Source organism: Rhinolophus sinicus, linkage group LG14 (genome assembly GCF_036562045.2).
Source record: "Rhinolophus sinicus isolate RSC01 linkage group LG14, ASM3656204v1, whole genome shotgun sequence".
NCBI classification, from domain to species: domain Eukaryota; kingdom Metazoa; phylum Chordata; class Mammalia; order Chiroptera; family Rhinolophidae; genus Rhinolophus; species Rhinolophus sinicus.
The window spans coordinates 20940820-20960145 of NC_133763.1; positions in this window are offsets into that span (position 1 = coordinate 20940820).

Sequence of the window (19326 nt, forward strand, 5' to 3'; positions counted from 1 at the left end):
GGCATAAATATTGATGACTGTTATGTCTTCTTGTTGTATAGTCCCCTTTACCATTACGAAATGTCCATCTTTGTCTCTTGTTATCTTTTTCGCCATGAAGTCTGTTTCCTCTGATATCATTATGGCTACACCTGATTTTCTCTGGGTACCATTTGCTTGGAGTGTCAATTCCCACCCTTTCATTTTGAGTCTATGCTTGTCCTTGTAGCTGAGATGTGTCTCTTGGAGACAGCATATGGTTGGGTTTAGTTTTTTGATCCAATCTGCTACTCTGTGCCTTTTTATTGGTGAGTTCAGTCCATTTACATTTAGGGTGATTATTTATATGTGTGGATTTCCTGTCATTCTATCTTTAGTTTTCTGGTAAGGCTGTGTCTCCATTGTTTCTTTGCCTTTTTATTGTTGTCTATTATTTCTGTGTGGTGGTATTCTATGATGTTTCCCTCTGTTTCTTCTTTTATTACAGTATATATTTCAGTTCTGGATATTTTTTAGAGTGGTTACCCTTAAGTTTATGGAAAAAAGTTTGATATTTAGAGTATTCCATTTTCTTCAGCACGCTTACTTTCTCCATTCCCAAATTCCGGTTCAGGCCTTTACTCTCCCCCTTTTTATGTTTTGGTTGCACAAATTGTCCCTGTTGATGGTGGTCGAATAGCCTCCTTTAGTATTTCTTGTAGTGCAGGTCGTGTATTAGAAAATTCCCTCAGCTTCTGTATGTCTAGAAAAGTCTTTATTCCTCCTTCATATCTAAAGGATATCTTTACTGGATATATTATTCTTGGCTCATAATTTCTCTCTTTCAATAGTTTGAATATTTGCTTCCACTCCTTCCTGGCTTGTAGAGTTTCTGCTGAAAAATCTGATGATAATCTAATGGGCTTTCCTTTGTAGGTTACTGTCTTCTTTTCCCTGGCTGCCTTGAGGATTCTTTATTTGTCGTTGATTTTAGACAGCTTCAATACAATGTGCCTTGGAGAAGGCCTATTGGGATTGAAGTAATTAGGTGTTCTATTTGCTTCTTGGATTCAAGGATCCAGTTCTGTCCATAAGTTTGGGAAGTTCTCATCAACAATTTGTTTGAATATATTCTCTGTTCCCTCCTCTCTTTCTTCTTCTTGTATGCCCATTATTCTTATATTGCTCTTTCTGATGGAGTCAGAAAGTTCTTGTAGAGTTCTTTCATTTCTTTTAAGTCTCAAGTCTCTTTCTTCTTCCATCCATGTCATTTCCAGGTTTCTATCTTCGATGTCACTGATTCTTTCCTCCATCTGGTCAACTCTACTACCTAAGCTGGTTATTTCATTCTTAATTTCTTCTATTGAGTTCTTAATCTCCAGAAATTCTATTTGGTTCTTTTTTAAAATTTCAATCTCTTTTGTAAAATGCTCATGTTGTTCTTTGATTGTGTTTCTGAGTTCATTAAACTGCCTTTCTGTGTTTTCTTGCATCTCATTGAGTTTTTTCAGAACTGCAATCTTGAATTCTCTGTCATTTAAGTCACATATTTCCATATCTTTAAGTTCCTTTTCTGGAGACTTTTCACTTTCTTTCTGAGCTGTCTTGTTGCCTTGGTTATTCATGGCAATTACTGATTTATTATTTCTCTTCCTAGACATCTACAGGAGTGGCTTCTGCAACAGGTTGATAGGAAGAGGTCTTTCTTTTGTTTTCCAGTACTTGTTGGTAGAATGTTTTATTTTCTCTCCGACTGCAGCCTTTTTTTTTTTCTCTCTCATACAGTAGTGCTATGTTTTCTCTGCACTATTCCAGCTTTTCACACAATGGAGGGATTCCCTGGGAGACGGACTTCTCCTCTGTTAACAGTTCACCTGGGTCACAGAGCGCAGTGTCCCGGTGGGTATGCGGAGAGCTTTTGAAGTTCCAAAGCTCTCCCTGCACCAGATTCAGAGCCCGTATGTTTCAACAGTTCTGTTTACTCCTGCAGGTATCCACCCAGATATGTGGGGCCAGGGGCGGGGTGAGTTGTGAGAGGTGGCCCAGAGCAATGGTGGTGTCCACACCACAGCCAGTCCTGCTTCCACAGCTCCCTCCACTTTGCCAGAACTAGTTGGGCTGTGAATCTGTCTGTGGTCCACAGTTCTCAGAACAGCAAATATTCTGTTCTTTTGATCTGACACTGCTACTGTTCTGCTTCTAGCACCGGGCAGGTGGGGGTGGGGCGAGCTCTGGGACGGTAGGGAGGGGTCGGCTAGTCTCAGTGCCTAAGGCTTCCGTTCTCTGCTCAGCAGTGAGGGCTTAAACCACTGTTTTTAGCCTTTTTCCCTCAGTCTTTTCTCCAAGGTCTCTGCCATGAGCGTTGGGTTCAGCCGTATTATATGGTGTCCCCTCAGCCCTATGGGCCATAAACAGAGCCCTAGCAGTCCGAGTTCTTCCCTCTCCCACAGCTTCAGTAGCTCTGGGATGCAGCGAGCTCGGAGCCCTGAGCTAGGTCTGCTTCCTGCGCCCGGGCGGCTCCGTCTCTGTACTTCTCCCTCCCCTCCTCCCCCGCTCATGTGATTCGCCCACCTTTAGGTGAATTCAGTAATGGGCCTCCTTGTCCTGCCCGTCTCCTGTGCAGGGAGTCCTTTGTGGAATTATTGTTGTTCGATTAGTTGTAAATTCCAGGGGAGCTTTACAGAGGCTCACCTCATGCCGCCATTTTGATGAGCTCTATAAAATTATTTCTTTTAAGTGTCTATCCTCTTCAACTAGGTGGTGAAATCATTTTTGGTCAAAGCATGTTACATACTCCCCACATATCACTTCAGACCTAAAATGGAACCAGATATACAAGAAATACTCAAATTAAAATATTTTGTTCTCCACAAATCTCTAAATGCATAATAGAACAAATATATAGATTATTACAGTATTTTTACGCTAATTATTTGATGAGGGAGGAAGAGGAAAAAATATGCAACAATAAGGGAAAATCTGTGTTAACTTAGTGATTCTGATAAGTCAGTGGAATGCTTCCACAAGAAGAAAAAAAGTAGAGTTAATGAGTAAACCTAAAGTTCATAAACTATTTTACTGGGAAAAGAAATTTAAATTGAAGTACAGAGCGGATTTCTATGTGGTGGACCAACTACTGTAGAGAGATCCTGTTCTTGCCAAAAACACAAAATACTGGATAAAATAAACATTTAAAAAATTTTCAAATACATAATAAAGTTTAAAATATAAGGAACGCTCCAGTTGTCAGAAATAAAAAATGAAACCAAATTCTGAACTGTAAGGGGAACCCAATGTTTCTGGTGGGGATGAGGTGTGGTGGGAAGAGAGAGTTTAAGGTCAGATATGAAAATTCTGACACCCACACAATGAGGAGTGTTGATTCAAGTCTGCATTATGTGGGAGAAGCCCTCAGTGAGATCTTTGTCTTCAGACACACACACACACATACACACACGCACACACACACACACACACACACACACAAAGCCAATAAATTAATATAAATACTATTCCAGGACAACTTATACCCCAGGACCCATCAGCAAGCTAGCAGAAAATTACTGTGAAATGTCACTTTCCCAGCTTAGCTGCAATATATATGTATATAAATTATATAGAGCACTCTTTCAATTCAATAATAAGACAAATTTAAATGGGCAAAAGATTTGAACAGGAACTTTACCAATTTTTTTTATTTGTATTTTTAACTGACAATATAAAGTTCTAGCAAGGCAAATAGAACTCTCTTACATTGCTGATAGGAATACAAAATGGTATAACAACTTTGGAAAACAGTTTGTCAGTTTTTATAATATCTGTGAGCAATCTTGCACGTAAGGTGTTACCATAACATCCCAGCAACTGTATTGCTAGGCATTTATCTAAGAGAAATAAGAACACCTGTATGTAAATGTTTGTAGCACCTTTATTCATACTTGCCCCAAACTGGAAACAACTAAAATGCCCATCACTTGTGAATAAATAAACAAACTATGATACACCCATACAAAGTAATACTACTCAGCAATAAAAATAAATAAATACCACGAAATGGATGAATCTCAAAAGCATCATACTAAGTAAAAGAAGCCAAATACAAACACCACTTCATCTATGATTCAATTAACATGACATTCTGGGAAAGGCAAAATTATAAGGACAGGGTCCAGATCAGTCATTTCCAGGGGCTGGAAGACAAGGAGGAGAATTGAATGCAAAGAGACATGAGGAAACTTTTTGGAGTGATAGGAATCTTCTAGCTCTTTATTTTGGTGGCAGTTACATGACTGCGTACATTTGTCAAACCTCAAGACACAGAACACCCAACGAGGGTGAACTTTACTACTATACGAGTATATAAATTTTTTCCTCAATGAACATATTTTTAAATGACCGTATACTATGTTTTCTGACTTTATAAAGACTCTAGAATTTAAAATTCCCACACACACTAATTGAAGTTTCAGAAGTCAAGAACAGAGTGGATGTGAAGGGATAGAGTTTAAAGATATAATAACTGAAATTTGCAAAATTAAAGAAATATATTTTTTCAGATGAAAGAAGCACATGGAATCCTGAGCAGGAAAAATAAAACAAACTGCAGAATATCAAGTTAAAGAAAAATCAAACAGCTAGTAGAGAAAAAAAATTAAAAGTAATGACAATTTTCTCAATGGATATTCAGGTTTACTATTTTATCTGCTTCCTATACCCGTGTTAAAGCTTGTGTTCACGTAAATCCAGCTCCCATTTTCTCTCTTCCTAATAAGAGAAAATCTCTCCTGAAATCTGAGAATTATTCAAACTCTATGCATTTCTCTTTCTGCTTTGATTCATGTCCAACTCTGATGAAAACTTGAATATGATATGATTTAGAGATATCTCATATCTTAATAACATGAGGTCAGACAACTAAGTTCACGAACTTGTTGCAACAATGTTGCTAACTTTTTTGTTATCAGAGGGATTATATATCATGAATTTGTACCAACTGGAAAAACAGTTAGCCAAGTTGGAAGTGCTGAAAAGGCTGAGTGAAAAAGTTAGATGAAAATGACCTGAACTTTTCACAAAAATTCATGGCTCTTGCATCACGACAATTCACCAGCTCACATGGGAGTTTTTAGCCAGTAAACAAATAACTGTATTGGAACACCCTCCCTACTCACCTGATCTGGCCCCCAATGACTTTTTTCTTTATCCAAAGATAAAGGAAATATTGAAATGAAGATATTTTGATGACATTGAGGACATCAAGGTTAATATGACAACAGCTCTGATGGCCGTTTCAGAAAAAGAGTTCCAAAATTGCTCTGAAGGATGGACTAGGCACTGACATCGGTGCATAGCTTCCCAACAGGAGTACTTTGAAGGTGACCATAGTGATATTCAGCAATGAGTTATGCAGCACTTTTCTAGGATGAGTTTGTGAATTTAATTGTCAGATCTCGTAATTAAGGTACTCTTTGTACTTATATGTTGTAATTTATAAACATTTTCTTATAAAATATTTTGCTATAATTCTACGCCAAAAACTGTGACATGAGTATACCACTTTCCTGATGTTTCAGAGTTAATATACTGCTAATAGATATCGCATTTAGAGTCATTCATGATTTCAGCATGCTATGGAAGCAAAGAAGTTTTCTAACTTATGTACCTCCTCAATCAAAATTTTAAAAGAAATTAATAACTACTTATTAGAGATAATATATTTTTAAAAACTTATAGTGAACCCAATTCTAAAGATATCCTTTTTAATTCAAATTTTTATTTTCAGATAATTGTAGATCTGCATACATTTGTCAGAAATAATGCATACAGACCCCTGACCCTTTAACCAGTTTCCACCAATGATAACATCTTACAAAACAAAACTGGAGTACAATATCACAACCAGGAAATTGACATTGATACAGTCAAGGTACAGAACATTTCCAAAAGCACACCATGTTGCTCCTCTATAGACACAATTCCTTCCTTCCTGTCCTCACCCCCTTCTTACCTCTGGCACCTTACCTCCAATTCTACAATTTGTCATTTCAAGAATGTAATATAAAAGAAATCATGTATTATAAAACTTTTTCAGATTGGATTTTTATCTCTTAGTATAATATTCTTGAAATTCATCTAGGTTGTCACACATCAGTAGTTTGCTCCTTTTTATTGCTGAAAAATATTCCATTAAATAAAAACATCATACTTTGTTTAATCACTTTCTTGTTAAAGACAATTGAGTTGTTTCCAGTTATTATGAATAAAGCTGCTATAAATATTTGTGTATGGGTTTTATGTGAATGTAAGTCTTTATTTCTCTGGGATAAATGCCCAAAAGTGCAATTGCTAGGTCATCTGGTACTTGCATGTTGTTTGTTTTAAAAAACTGTTTTTCAGAGTGGTTGCACCGTTATCCATTCACATTGCAACATATGAGTTATCTAATTTCTCTACATTCTTGCCAGCATTTGGTGTTTTCACTAATTTTTATTTAAGCCATTCTGATATATGTGTAGTTTTATCTCACTATGGTTTTAATTTGCATTTTATCAATGGCTAATGATTATCAACATCTTTTCACATTTTTGTTTGCCATCTGTATATCTTCTTCAGTTCAATCTCTCTTTATGTCTTTTGCCCATTTGCCAATTGTTTGTTTTTTTACTGTTAAATTTTAAGTTTTTTATATATTCTAGAGTACTAGCCCTTTGTCAGCTACGTGGTTTGCAAATATTTTCTCCCTGTTCATAGTTTGTCTTTCAACCTCTTAACAAGGTCTTTCACAGAACAAAAGTTTTTAATTTTGGTGAAATCCAAGTTACCAATTTTCCTTTTATGGATTGTTTGTAGTGTCAAGTCTAAGACTAAGAAGTATTTGCCTAGCCCCAGATCCCAATATTTTCTCTTTTGACCTTTTCTAAAAGTTTTATAGTATTATTCTTTACGTTTAAGTCCATGATCCACTTTGAATTCATCTGAGTACTGAGGCCAAGATTAACTTTTTTGTCTATGGATGTCTCGTTGCTCCAGCACTGTTTGTTGAAAAGGCTATCTTTCCTCCACTCAATTGCTTTTACACTTATGTCAAAAATTAGTTGGACATATTCATGTAACTCTATTTCTTCATTCTCTACTCTGTTCCATTTACTTATGGGTCCATCACTCCACCAATACCACACAGTCTTGATTACTGTAGCTATGTAATAAGTCTTGAAATCAGGTACACTGATTCATCTCACTTTATTCTACTTTCTCAAAATTATTTTAGCTATTCAAATTCCTCTGTCTTTCCATATAACTTTTGAAATAATCTTGTCTATATCTACAAAGAGTCTTTAGGGGATTTTGATAGGAATTTCAATAAACCTGCATATAGAGAACTGACACCTTTACTACATTGAATCTTCCAATTCATGAATACAGTATGTCTCTCCATTTATTTAAATCTTTTTGAAATTTCTTTCATATGTATTGGAAATAAAAAATTAGTCTTCATTGTTCTCATACAGTATATGGAAATTCTAATAGAATTTACACACAAAATATAACTTCTAATAAAAGAATTCAGTAAGTTGTTCTGTATTATTTCAATATACCAAAATCAATATCTTTCCTATAAATTTGAATCAAATAAGTAAAAATATTATTATTGAGAAGGCTCTTATTCATAATAGCCACAAAACGATTAACAATGGAAATAAGTATTTTTTAAAAAGGTCCATAAAGATATATGTACTCCAATGTTCATTGGAGCTTTATTTATGGTGGCCAAGATATGGAAACAACCAAAGTGTTTTTCAATAGATGATTGGATAAAGAAGATATGGTATATATACACAATGGAATACTATTCTGCCATAAGAAAAGTTGAAAGAGTGCCATTTGCGACAAGATGGATGGATCTTGAGATTATTATGCTTGCGAAATAAGTCAGACAGAAAAAGTCGAGAACCATATGATTTCACTGATATGTGGGATATAAAACTGAAAGCAACAAAAGAACAAGACAAACAAATAAAGAAACAAAAACTCAAACACAGACAATAGTTTAGTGGTTACCAGAAGGTAAGGGGTAAGGGAGGACGAGGAAGGTAGATGAGGGTAAACAGGATCAAATATATGGTGATGGAAGGAGAACTGACTCTGGGTGGTAAACACACAATGTGATATATATATGATGTAATACAGAATTGTACACTTTAAACCTATGTAACTTTACTAACCATTGTCACCCCAGTAAACTTTAACTAAACAAAAAAAAAGAGATCCAAGATCTATATGAAGAAATGTATAAAACTTTATGGAATTTCATTAAAGAAATCTTAGGTAAAAAGAGAGATAAATCATGTCCCTGGATAAGAATTGCAATGCCATAAACATTGGACTACACCTCAGTTTAATAGAATAACAATCTAAATCCAAACAAGATCTTCGTGTTAAACTTGATAAGATCTTCTTAAAATTCTCACAGAAGATATAGTCAAGATTCTTTTATAAAGAGATGAACAATGAAAAAGTACTTGCCCCATGAAAAATCAGGACGTTGTTATATGGTTATAGCTATTAAGAAGGTGTGACCCTGGCACAGAGCTACACAAATAGAGTAGTGAGGAAGTGACCAGAAATAGACCCACAAAAAACTGAAAAATGATGTCCTCTTCAATAAATGGAATTGGAACAAGTATACCACATTCAAAAGTAAAATCTAGCTAGATAAAAGCTCTAGGCATAAAAAATAAAACTATTACAAGAAAATACAGAAAAACATCTTTGTGATGTCCAATTTGGGAAGGATTTCTGGTTGGTGCGGGGGGGAGTTTAGGTTTTTAATTGTGATTAATAAACACATAACATAAACTTACCATCTTAGCCATTTTGAAGTGTATGTTCAGTCATATTAAATATATTCACATTGTTGTGCAACAGATCTCCAGAATTTCTTCATCTTGCAAAACAATATCTGCACCCTTAAAACAAACACTCCCCATTCATCCCTTTTCCCAGCCTCTAGCAAACACCATTCTCATTCTGCCTCCATGAATGTAACCACTTTAGATACCGCATATAAGTAGAATCATACAGTATTTATTTTGTGTCTGGCTTATTTCATTTAGCATAATGTCTTCAAGGTTTATCCATATTGTAGCATGTGAGAAGGTATCCTTCCTGTTTAAGGCTAGATAACATTCCATTATATGTATATACCACCTTTTGTTTATCCATTCACCTATGGATGCACATTTGGATTGTTTCCACCTCTTGGTTATCATGAATAATGTGCTAGGAGTGTGGGTGTATGAAATAGCTCTTTAAGATCTTACTTTCAATGCTTTTCGATATATACCCAGAAATAGAATTTCTGGATTATATGACAGTTTTTTTAAATTTTCTGTAGAACCTCCATACTGTTTTCCATAATGGCTGCATCATTTTACATTCCCACTAATGGTACACAGGAGTTCGAATTTCTCCACATCCTCATCAACACTTTGGATTTTCTATTGTTTTGTAGTAGTCATCCTAATGGGTGTGAGGTGTGGGCAGGATTTCTTAAGGCACCAAAAGCAAAAACCATAAGGAAAGGGTTAATAAATTTGACAATCTCACAAATTGAAAATTACGTTAATAAAAATCTTCCTTGCGAGAGAAGATATTTGCCATATATTTAACCAAAAAAGAATTAAGATCTACAATGTGTAAGGAATTTATACAAATTAAAACAAAAAGTTAAACCACTCAATAGAAAATGGCCAGAGAATATGAATAGGTCGTTGAGAGAAATGGAAGCCCAAATGATCAATAAATACAGGGGAAAAAATGTTCATCTCACCTGGTATCATGTTAGGGTCAAGTAAAACACCGATGAGATGCCATCTCACACCCACAATATCAGTAACAGTTTTAATATTTGACAAGGTTTGGAGAAGATGTTGAGAAAAAGGAATTTACAATACTACTATTGGGAGAGTAAATTGGTACAACTGCTTCACAAAGCAATTTACCAATAACTAATATAGTTAAAGGGGCACATACTCTAACATCCTGGTAATCCAATGAGGTATATTTCTTGAGAGATGCTGGAACATACGAGCAATGAGATATTCAGGGGCGCAGCATTGTTTTTAATGAAAATAAATTAATGCTCATAATAAGGTAATGAATCATAAATTGTGACTTAAGCATTCCATAATGTAATTAAGATGGTTAAACTAGAAACACATGTATTAACATGGACAAATCTCAAAAACATAATGATTAATGTCAGAAGTATACATGAAGAATGATACTCAAGTGTGATTTTAAAAACACCATAACTCAATCTTGTATTTTTTTCTTTTTTTTTACAGGACTTTATTGGGGAACAGTGTGTACTTTCAGGACTTTTTTCCAAGTCCAGGACCTTTTTCCAAGTCAAGTTGTCCTTTCAATCTTAGTTGTGGAAGGCACAGCTCAGCTCCAGGTCCAGTTGCCATTGTTAGTTGCAGGGGGCGCAGCCCACCATCCCTTGTGGGACTTGAGGAATCCAACTGGCAACCTTGTGGTTGAGAGCCCACTGGCTCATGTGGGAATTGAACCGGCAGCCTTCGGAGTTAGGAACACGGAGCACCAACCGCCTGAGCCACCGGGTCAGCCCCGCAATCTTGTATTTTTTATGAACCCAGAAAGATGAAAAAGTATAAAAAATATGAATGAGAATACCCACACGCTTCACAAGTGGCTTCCTCTGGACGCAGAGATAAGACAACAATATGGAAGAAGAGTAGAATAAAGGACTTTACCTCTTAACAATTCATTACCTTACAAAATGGAAAATGTGGCAATATTTACTATAGACATTGCATCTAGGTAGTGGAAATATATGTCTTTATCTTTTATTCTCTGTTACATGAAGCACTGGATATGAGTGGATGAAAGAGGTATTAAAACCCACCACTCGTCCATGAGTTGGTGCCTAAGGGTCAGGTTTGTGTCTCATTTCCGTACTTTCTGAATCACCTATTCATTTTATATGTAAACAAGCTATACTATTTAAAAATTCAAATAATTTTCCTACCATAGTTGTCTTTCTATTTCCACTTACATATTTAAAACTTTTTATTTCTGCAAAACACAAACTACTAAAATATAATTTATTCTAACCATCACTTAAGGATGATAACCCTGATGGTAAACTACATTTTTTCACTCATTTTGGCAATTCGGTTTAATGAGAAGAGATCTCATCTGAGCTTATTAATTACACTTCCTTAAGTATTTGACATAAGATGATTATTTATTTATTTATTTATTTATTTATTTATTTATTTATTTTGGTGTGTGGAAGAAAATCTAATCTTTAGGACAGCAGCTTCTCACTTTCTGAAATGCCACAAGTCTGAATGACAACCTTGCTACCAATTCATCTATTCACTCAACAAATGCTTACTGATAACCCACTCTCTCCCAGGTGCAAAAATGGAATTTAGTACCAAATATTGCAACCCACGTACGATGAAGTAAGATTGAAGTAGAGGTTACTTCAGTTAGGGTTCAATGAGGGGTTTCTCATATACTTGCTGGCTCTGAAACCCCTCCAGCGTCAAAGATAAACAAAGCCAGACACTAGTTAAAGTAGTATGGACAAATTTTAATCAGCAATATGCTATTGTAATAGGGGGGAAAGTCCAGCATGAACCAACCTCTACCTCGATATGGGCCTTAAAAGGGATAATGAAATAGTAGGGAGGGGACTGAACATGTAGTCAGAGAAGTGAAAAATTATAAAAAGTGGGAAGGAAGGCAGGGGTTGGTCCATGTGCAACCCAACTGGGTTTGCTAACTGGCATTTATCAAAGTTCAGCTCCTCCCCTCCCACAGAGACTAACAGACAAAGGCCCTATCTTCAGGTGTTGCCTGGAACAAACAGTAAATTATTTTGACAGCCTTGAGTTTTCTTGGGCAGGCGCTTTACTGGGGGAGAGGGAGGTTCCTAGAGGTGCAGCCTTGAGCTGTTAGAAAGTCTGTTAGTGTTTGCTCAACCAAGGTTGAGGCCTTGTCCAGGAGAGGGCTCAGAGGAGCCTGGCTAGGGCTTGGTCAACGAGAGAATCTTTGTCAGTAGCCCAGCCCCTCAGATGTGGGTGGGGGAAAAAGGAAGAAAACGAGGGCTTAAAAATGAAGTGTGATGTTGACATTTCTGCCCATGTCAAATGCAGTGTGCAGAGTTAGGTCAATGATTTTTAGAACTGGAAGTAACCTAGCTCATTTTACAAATGAGTAAACTGAGGCCAAAGAAATTAGGTTCTTTCTAGACTCTGAGGTCGGGCACTTAATAAAGCCTGCAGAGCCAGCAGTAGAATCCAAAACTCCAGGAAGATTAGCATGTGTAGAGCAGGCCTGGCAGAACTCAACAACCTGCAGGACCCATGTCTCTCCCAGGACAGCCGCAACTCAGCTCCTATCTGCAAGTCCAAACGTGAATGGGAGTCTGGACGTAAACCAGATCTGATTTCCAAACTAGGCTGGAAATTCGTACTTTTATGTAAGCTTTCTTATTCTGAAATGCTGGACACCAGTTCCAAATTTTAAAACATACCATATGAGCCAAACAAAACACATCTGCGAGCTGTGTTCCAACTGCTGGTCACTATTTTGCAACATCTACTATAAAAACTAGTTCTGAGGGCCTCCTCCTGGCCAGTTTTTATGGCTCCTGAATTCAGGAAAAGAAAAGAAGTTATGCTCAAAGCTGCTTCTAATATCTGAGCCATCTGAAATTAAACGTTCACTGCTGAGGGCTATTTGGATGAAAAGCAGCAGTTGTAAATCTGATCGGTTTGTGCCTTTGGAGATCGTAGAGAATAAAACTGGCTGCCTGGCCCATCCAATAAGAGCATGATTGTTGGGGTCCCTTAGCAGATGATATGCTGGGAAGGGGAGGAGGATGAGCCACATCAAGTGATCCCAACGAACCCCACCATGCCATTTCTCCTTCCTCCCCTCTACGTTCTCTGTAGCCGTATTCTATCAGCCCTCTCCTCTCTTCTTCCAGTCACTAAGTATTATAGGTAGAATAGAAGACTGACGGGTGAAGAGTGCAGAGAAAGTCATGAATCATTCTGTTTACTCATCAAAACTAACATTTGTCTCTTCTTAACTATGTTTCGCACCCTCTGATAATCGTCTTCCATTTTAGTCCTTACAACAATTCTACGAATGAGGTACAATTCTGGCCCTGTGCTGATGGGGCTTGGAGAACTTAGGAACTTAGTCAAGGCCACAAGTAGCAGAGCCTGGACTAACTAGAATCCAGTTAACTAGAATTAGAATTAACTAGAATCCAGATGATTCCGACAGAAAGCCCCAAAGTCGTGCTCTCTACCACCACCCCATCTACCTCCTGTTTACATGATTTCATCCTGTTTTCTTTAATTTGCCCACTACATAGTACCATTCAGTTTCCTCAACCCAAAACAGAGTAAATATGAAATACGATTGTGCGTTTGTGGGAGATCTTTTTAAAAGAAACATTTTAAAGGGAGATTTTCGGTCTGTCTTCTCCTTTCATTATAATAATGATAGAATCTGTCCTGCAGCAGTGAGTAGGTTCTGGGAAGGATAAAGAAAGAAGCTCATTTCTATAACTTACACTTTCTTTTTAAGGACTTCGAGAAACTTGGGGGAAAGACCTTTGTCCTCTGCTGCTTCATGAGTAGTATTGTCCTTGTATTTTAAGTGAAAAATCAAAACACACACACAGGTGTGCTTTTATGTGTGTGGTATATGTGCCTATAGGTGTATGTGGTGTATATGTATGTGTGTGCAGTGAGTGTGTGTGTGTATGTGGGATATGTGTGTGTGTGTATATATATATATGTATATATATGTGGTATGTGTGTATGGTGCATTTGTTTGTGTGTGTGGTGTGCGTATGTGGGGTTGTGGGGGGGGATTATGTGTGTGGGTATGTAGGTGTGCGGTATGTGTCTGTGTGTCTATTTGTGTGACTGTCAAGGTGTCACTCAGGACAAATGATGTAGCCACTGGTGAAAGGGAATCAAAGTGGAAACCCAGAGGAGGATAAAAGTAGAGTGGAAACCTCCCTAAGGACCTTCGTTCTTTGCCTTCCAGTAGTGATCCACTTCCCAGGAATACGTCCAAGTCCCAGGGATGGAAGAATGGTGCTCAGGAAAATGTACCGTGTCCCCACATTGCTCTGGAAATATTCCCATTGCCTTTTGTTCTTCCTCCTCACCTCTTCTGTCTTCCATTGCTTCTCTCTTCTCGTAAAAGTCAACACAATGTGGAACACAGTGAGCTCGTGGCAGTAATCCATCCGAGAAGCAGTGAGGACATGGATAAAGGCAGTGAGGATGGGCAAATGGGAGGTAACAGATTCAGGAGGCATTAAATAGGTAGGGCATGGGGATGGATAGGAGATATTCAGGAAGGTAGAGGGGTCACAGACAGCAAACAAGTTTCTAATTTGAATTCCCAGACATCAGAGTTTGCAAAGTCATAGGCCTCTAGGGGCCAAGCAGGTAAAATACATGCGTAAAGAGGGTTGGAGGCCAGGATGCTGAGGACTACAGGAAACTAAAGGGGGCATAAAAACTAAAGAGAGAACGAAGAGAGCAGCCTCTCTTCATTCTAGCCAGTTGCTGCCATTGCAAAACTAAGGCCAAGGCCTTGTACATCTTCCTGTTTTCAAGACAACCCAGAAATCTTGGTTTTCCAACAAAAAGTCTGAATTTAAAATTAGGATAAATAGTTATTAATTTTAATTTGTTGTTAGTTTTTATTTTAAAATAAAGATATTTTAAAAATTTGGAAACACTATATCAAACAAAGAGAACTTGGGGGAAGGGGCCACCTGGATATAGCCTGAAGCTTCCTGGTTTAAGCCTCTAAACTAGACTGTGGTGCTACTCACCCTCTCTAGATTATGAATATTTTAAAATTAGGATAAATCTGTAATCTAGACCAATGACCATGGAAACTCAAGATTAGAAAGGAACCTACTTTCATCTGATCCAACTATATCTCTAATTCTTGGATCCCTTCTGCCTCTAAGTTTCCTTGTAACCCTGAGATTCTACTACTGTGATTGTTGCAACAGCTCCCTACGCCCTATATCTACATGCCGTACTGTTACTTTAGATTCAGTCATTACCTCTCCTTTTTCTCTTTTCTTAGGCTTCTCTCCGGAGAGAACACAGCAAGGATGTGATATGACACTTACCTTGTTACGATTAACAACGGATCATTTGGATGCCAATCAAGTGTAGAAAAATGTCCACATTTTTCAAATCAGTCAAGTAATCGTCAAATCACTTCGCTCTCCTTTTCAGATATAGCTCAAGCTATGAGAAGCCCCAGAGTTTTTAATTTTGAGTGCTTTTTTCCTGGTCTTTTGAGCACTAATCCTAAATGAACTTGATCTTGAAAGTGATACCATTATTCAGAAACACTTTTATTGAGTGTATATTTTATACAAGTATTTTTGCCTACACATTGGGGAATGAAAGGAAGACTATGGGAAGTCACCTACCGGCAAGGAGAAGAGAAATGCACGATTGATTATAATATAAAGTAGAATAACAGTACCTACAAGAGTTTGTCCCTCTTTATTAAAAACAAAATAGAACTACCAACAAACAATTGGAAAATAAACCTTAAAATAATACCATTGGAAAGACATCTTAATGTATGAAATGCTTATGAATATAATTTACAAAATATGTGCAATACTTATATACTTAAAACTACAAAACATTGCTGAGAAAAATTACATTAGAAGACTGAATAAATGGAGAAATGTAACATGCTCATGGACTGGGAGACACAGTTGTTAAGATGTCAATTGCCCAAAACTGATCTACAAATTTAACTCAGTCCAAGCAAAATCCCAGGAGGCTTTTCTGAATAAATTGATGAACTAATTTTAAAATTTATATGGAAATGTAAAGAACCTATAATGGCCAAAGCTGTTACAAAAAAGAGAACAAAAATTGGAATATTTCAAGATTTAATATAAAGCTACAGTAATTAAGACAATGCTGAATGTTAGCATATAGATGTATTGATCAGTGGAACAGATAATCTTAACACAAATTCAAAAATAGATTCACATATATATGTTGAACTGATTTTTGACAAAGTTGCTGGGATAAGTCAATGGGAAAAGAATAGACTTTTCAATAAATAGTGCTGGAACACTGGATATTTATTCTGAAGAAAAAATGAACTTTGGCTTTACCACAGACCCAAATATTAACTTGGTATATATCAAAGACTTAAACATAACAACCAAAACTACAAAATTTCTAGAAAAAAACAAGAGAGTTTGTTCACAAACTTGGGGTATGCAAAGATTTCTTAGATAAGACATAAATCTTCTGTTCTTCAAAAGATATGGTCAAGAAATAAAAAGGCAAGCTTGACATCAGGAGAAAATATTCACAATATGTATTTATGACAAAAGGCTTATAGCCGGAATATTTAAAGAGCTCTGACAACCCAATCATAAAAAGATAAACAATCCCATAAAAATGGGCAAAATATTTGAATTAATATATCACAAAGGATATGAACGATCCAAAAGCACAGGAAAAGAAGCTCAACATCGTTAGTCATCAGGAAAACATAAAATAAAATTACAAGATGTCACTAATCCATTAGAATGCTAAATTTAAAATTTTTAAACGAATGATTTCCAGATGTCTGTCATTCACTGAGAGTGAATACAGGAGCAAGGGCAAATCTGAAGGAGATGATTAAACTAGTTGAACACAGGATAACTTTGAGGTGCCTGGAACACACACACATTGAGCTACACTCACGTAGACAGAGAAGGAGCCACAACTGAAGATAAAGATTTAGGAATAATTGATACATAGATGAGACAGAAAGTCCTGGAGTGATAAGTTTTTCCAAACAGATGTACGACTTGAGATGAGGCACAGGAAAAAACCTTAGGAAACATCACTATTTAAAGGACAGAGGGAGAAAGAAAAGTCCAAAAAATAGAGTAAGAAAGAACAACCAAAAGGATAAGTGAAAAAGTTTTAGGGAAAATTCCTAGAAAGAGGGAATGGATAATGGGGTCCAATAGTGCAGAATGACAAGTAATATCATGACTGAAAAGAGTTTCTGGAATTTTCATCTAAAAGATTATTGCCAACTTGAACAATTATGATTTCACTGGAGTGGTAAAAACAAAAGCAAAATGGCAGTGAAGTAAGGAATTCATAGATGAAGAAAGGCCAACAAAGAAGTTAGACCATCCTTCAACAATGGTACCTGTGAGACAGAGTTAGGACAGAACTTGGGCTGGAAGTAGAATGACTACAGATTTAAGAAAGTGCTCTTTTTTCAAAATGAGAGAAAAATAAGCAAGATTTTATACTTATGAGGGTATATGAGGTCTAAGCACCAACAGGCAAAAACCAACAATAGAAGTGAGAAAGGAGTAGTCAGTGACACAAACTTCCTAAGGGCTTGGGAGGATGTCAAATGCAAAATCAGAGACAATGTAACTAGAAGAAGCAAATACATTTGGGGGTCCTATGACAAGAAGCTAAAGGAGAACTTGCCTCCATGAATGTCCACTGATTAACAATTAATCAGCGGATTAATCTTTGTGTGTATCCCTTCTAGGGGAGAATAATGGACTGGGCAGATGATAAGAAGTGATTCCAACACACTCACTTTCTGCCTTATTCTCACTGGGGCATATGAAGTTAAAATCACAAACACATTATACATGAGGAACAAAATATGTCTTCTTACCCTGTCTCTGAAAAAATCTTCTGGGGGGCATCTCGCTCCCTAGTGAACTCACTGTGGGAGTGGACATTGCAGAGCAAAGGGGGGCTTGTGGGAATCAATGCTCTCTATGCCATGCTGCCCTGAGCGACCAGCTGCTCTGTCCCAGTGCCCCAGAACAAGAGTGGTTGAACAATCTCCTTCCTTCTTCTCTCCCAGTGTTCCCCACTCCACCCCACCAGAGGCTTCTCAGTTCAGATCAATTCCCCATCCACACTGCCTTGCACTCTGATAGCTGTCTTCAATGACAGGCTCCTCTTTGTCTCTGACTTTTCCTAGGACACTCTCTGCTGTCTTCTCCACTTTTTCAAACCCTGCCCTTCTTTGGAACCTTGAGTGCCCTGGTCCAAACACCTATACCATGCTTTACCTCCCCTAATTTGCTCTGCAACACACAGAAATGTTGGAGAGTAATGCTACATAATATATCCCAAATAAAATAACAGTTGATAAGATTGTGTGTGCCATCTACAAGTCCTCTTTTCTAGCAATATCTCATTACATTTTTATGAAACAATTTGCTACCTGCAGTTATTATAAGTTTCTCTATCATTGTAATATTTATTTTGAAGCACTGGATCCAAGTAGATAAATAGCCTGTTTCCTTTACCCATTATCAAAATACTCACTTGCTTTCATTATCTGAACACTCCATTAAGGCAACCAAATCATAGCTCCAAAAATAAGAGGCCAAGAACATGACAATATAGGAACTGAGAAAAAATCATTTTGCCTCAGAAATTCAAGTTTAACACAGCACAGTAAAAAGTGTCATTCATATAAATTGAATACCTACCTACACATAGTGTATATTAGCTTTTCATTTAATCCATGAAACAAACTAGAGTGGTTGGTTTTATTTTCCACATTGTATAGATGAGAAAAATGAGGTTTAGAGATTAACTTTCCCAAGTTTACACACTTAATTAATAGCGAACATGGAAATTAAAATTAGCATTTTCTGATCCTAAACTCTTAACACCAAAATAATTGTCCCCTACCCCCATAAAATCTTGCATTTTGTTAGTTTCTAGAATATCTGCTAAAATATTCCCTGGATTTGTTTTTCCATGAAATTTATCAGATAAGAGCTTCCGAGTAGAAAGAAGGCACATATTTCAACATCATATTCTCTTACTCCATTTTGTGCCACACAAGAGCACTTTCTCTAGGTGGGTTTTCACAAGATTCATGCACATAAAAAGAATACTTTTATCTAGGCTCGATATACAGCAAAGTAGATGTCAAGATAGTAATTGTAGAGTTAGGTGTGAATTACCGAGTTAGATGTGCAGGGGTTTAGCCCGTCCTCTACATAATTTTATGACAAGCTTTTGACTTTTTGAGTCCATCCCATAAGCATGGGAGTTATGGGAGATGTAGCTACAAGTAGAAGCATAGTTTTTAAAAACAGCTTTACAGAGTATCCAGTATTATAAAGCTCTGTGCTGTGGATCATATGCAGAGGAGTCCCCTCTAGAATCTGGGAGCCTGACTCCAGTGATTTATTATTGCTCAAAACCTGCTTAGAACTTCTCTTCTGGCATTGCCCCAATTATGAAAATT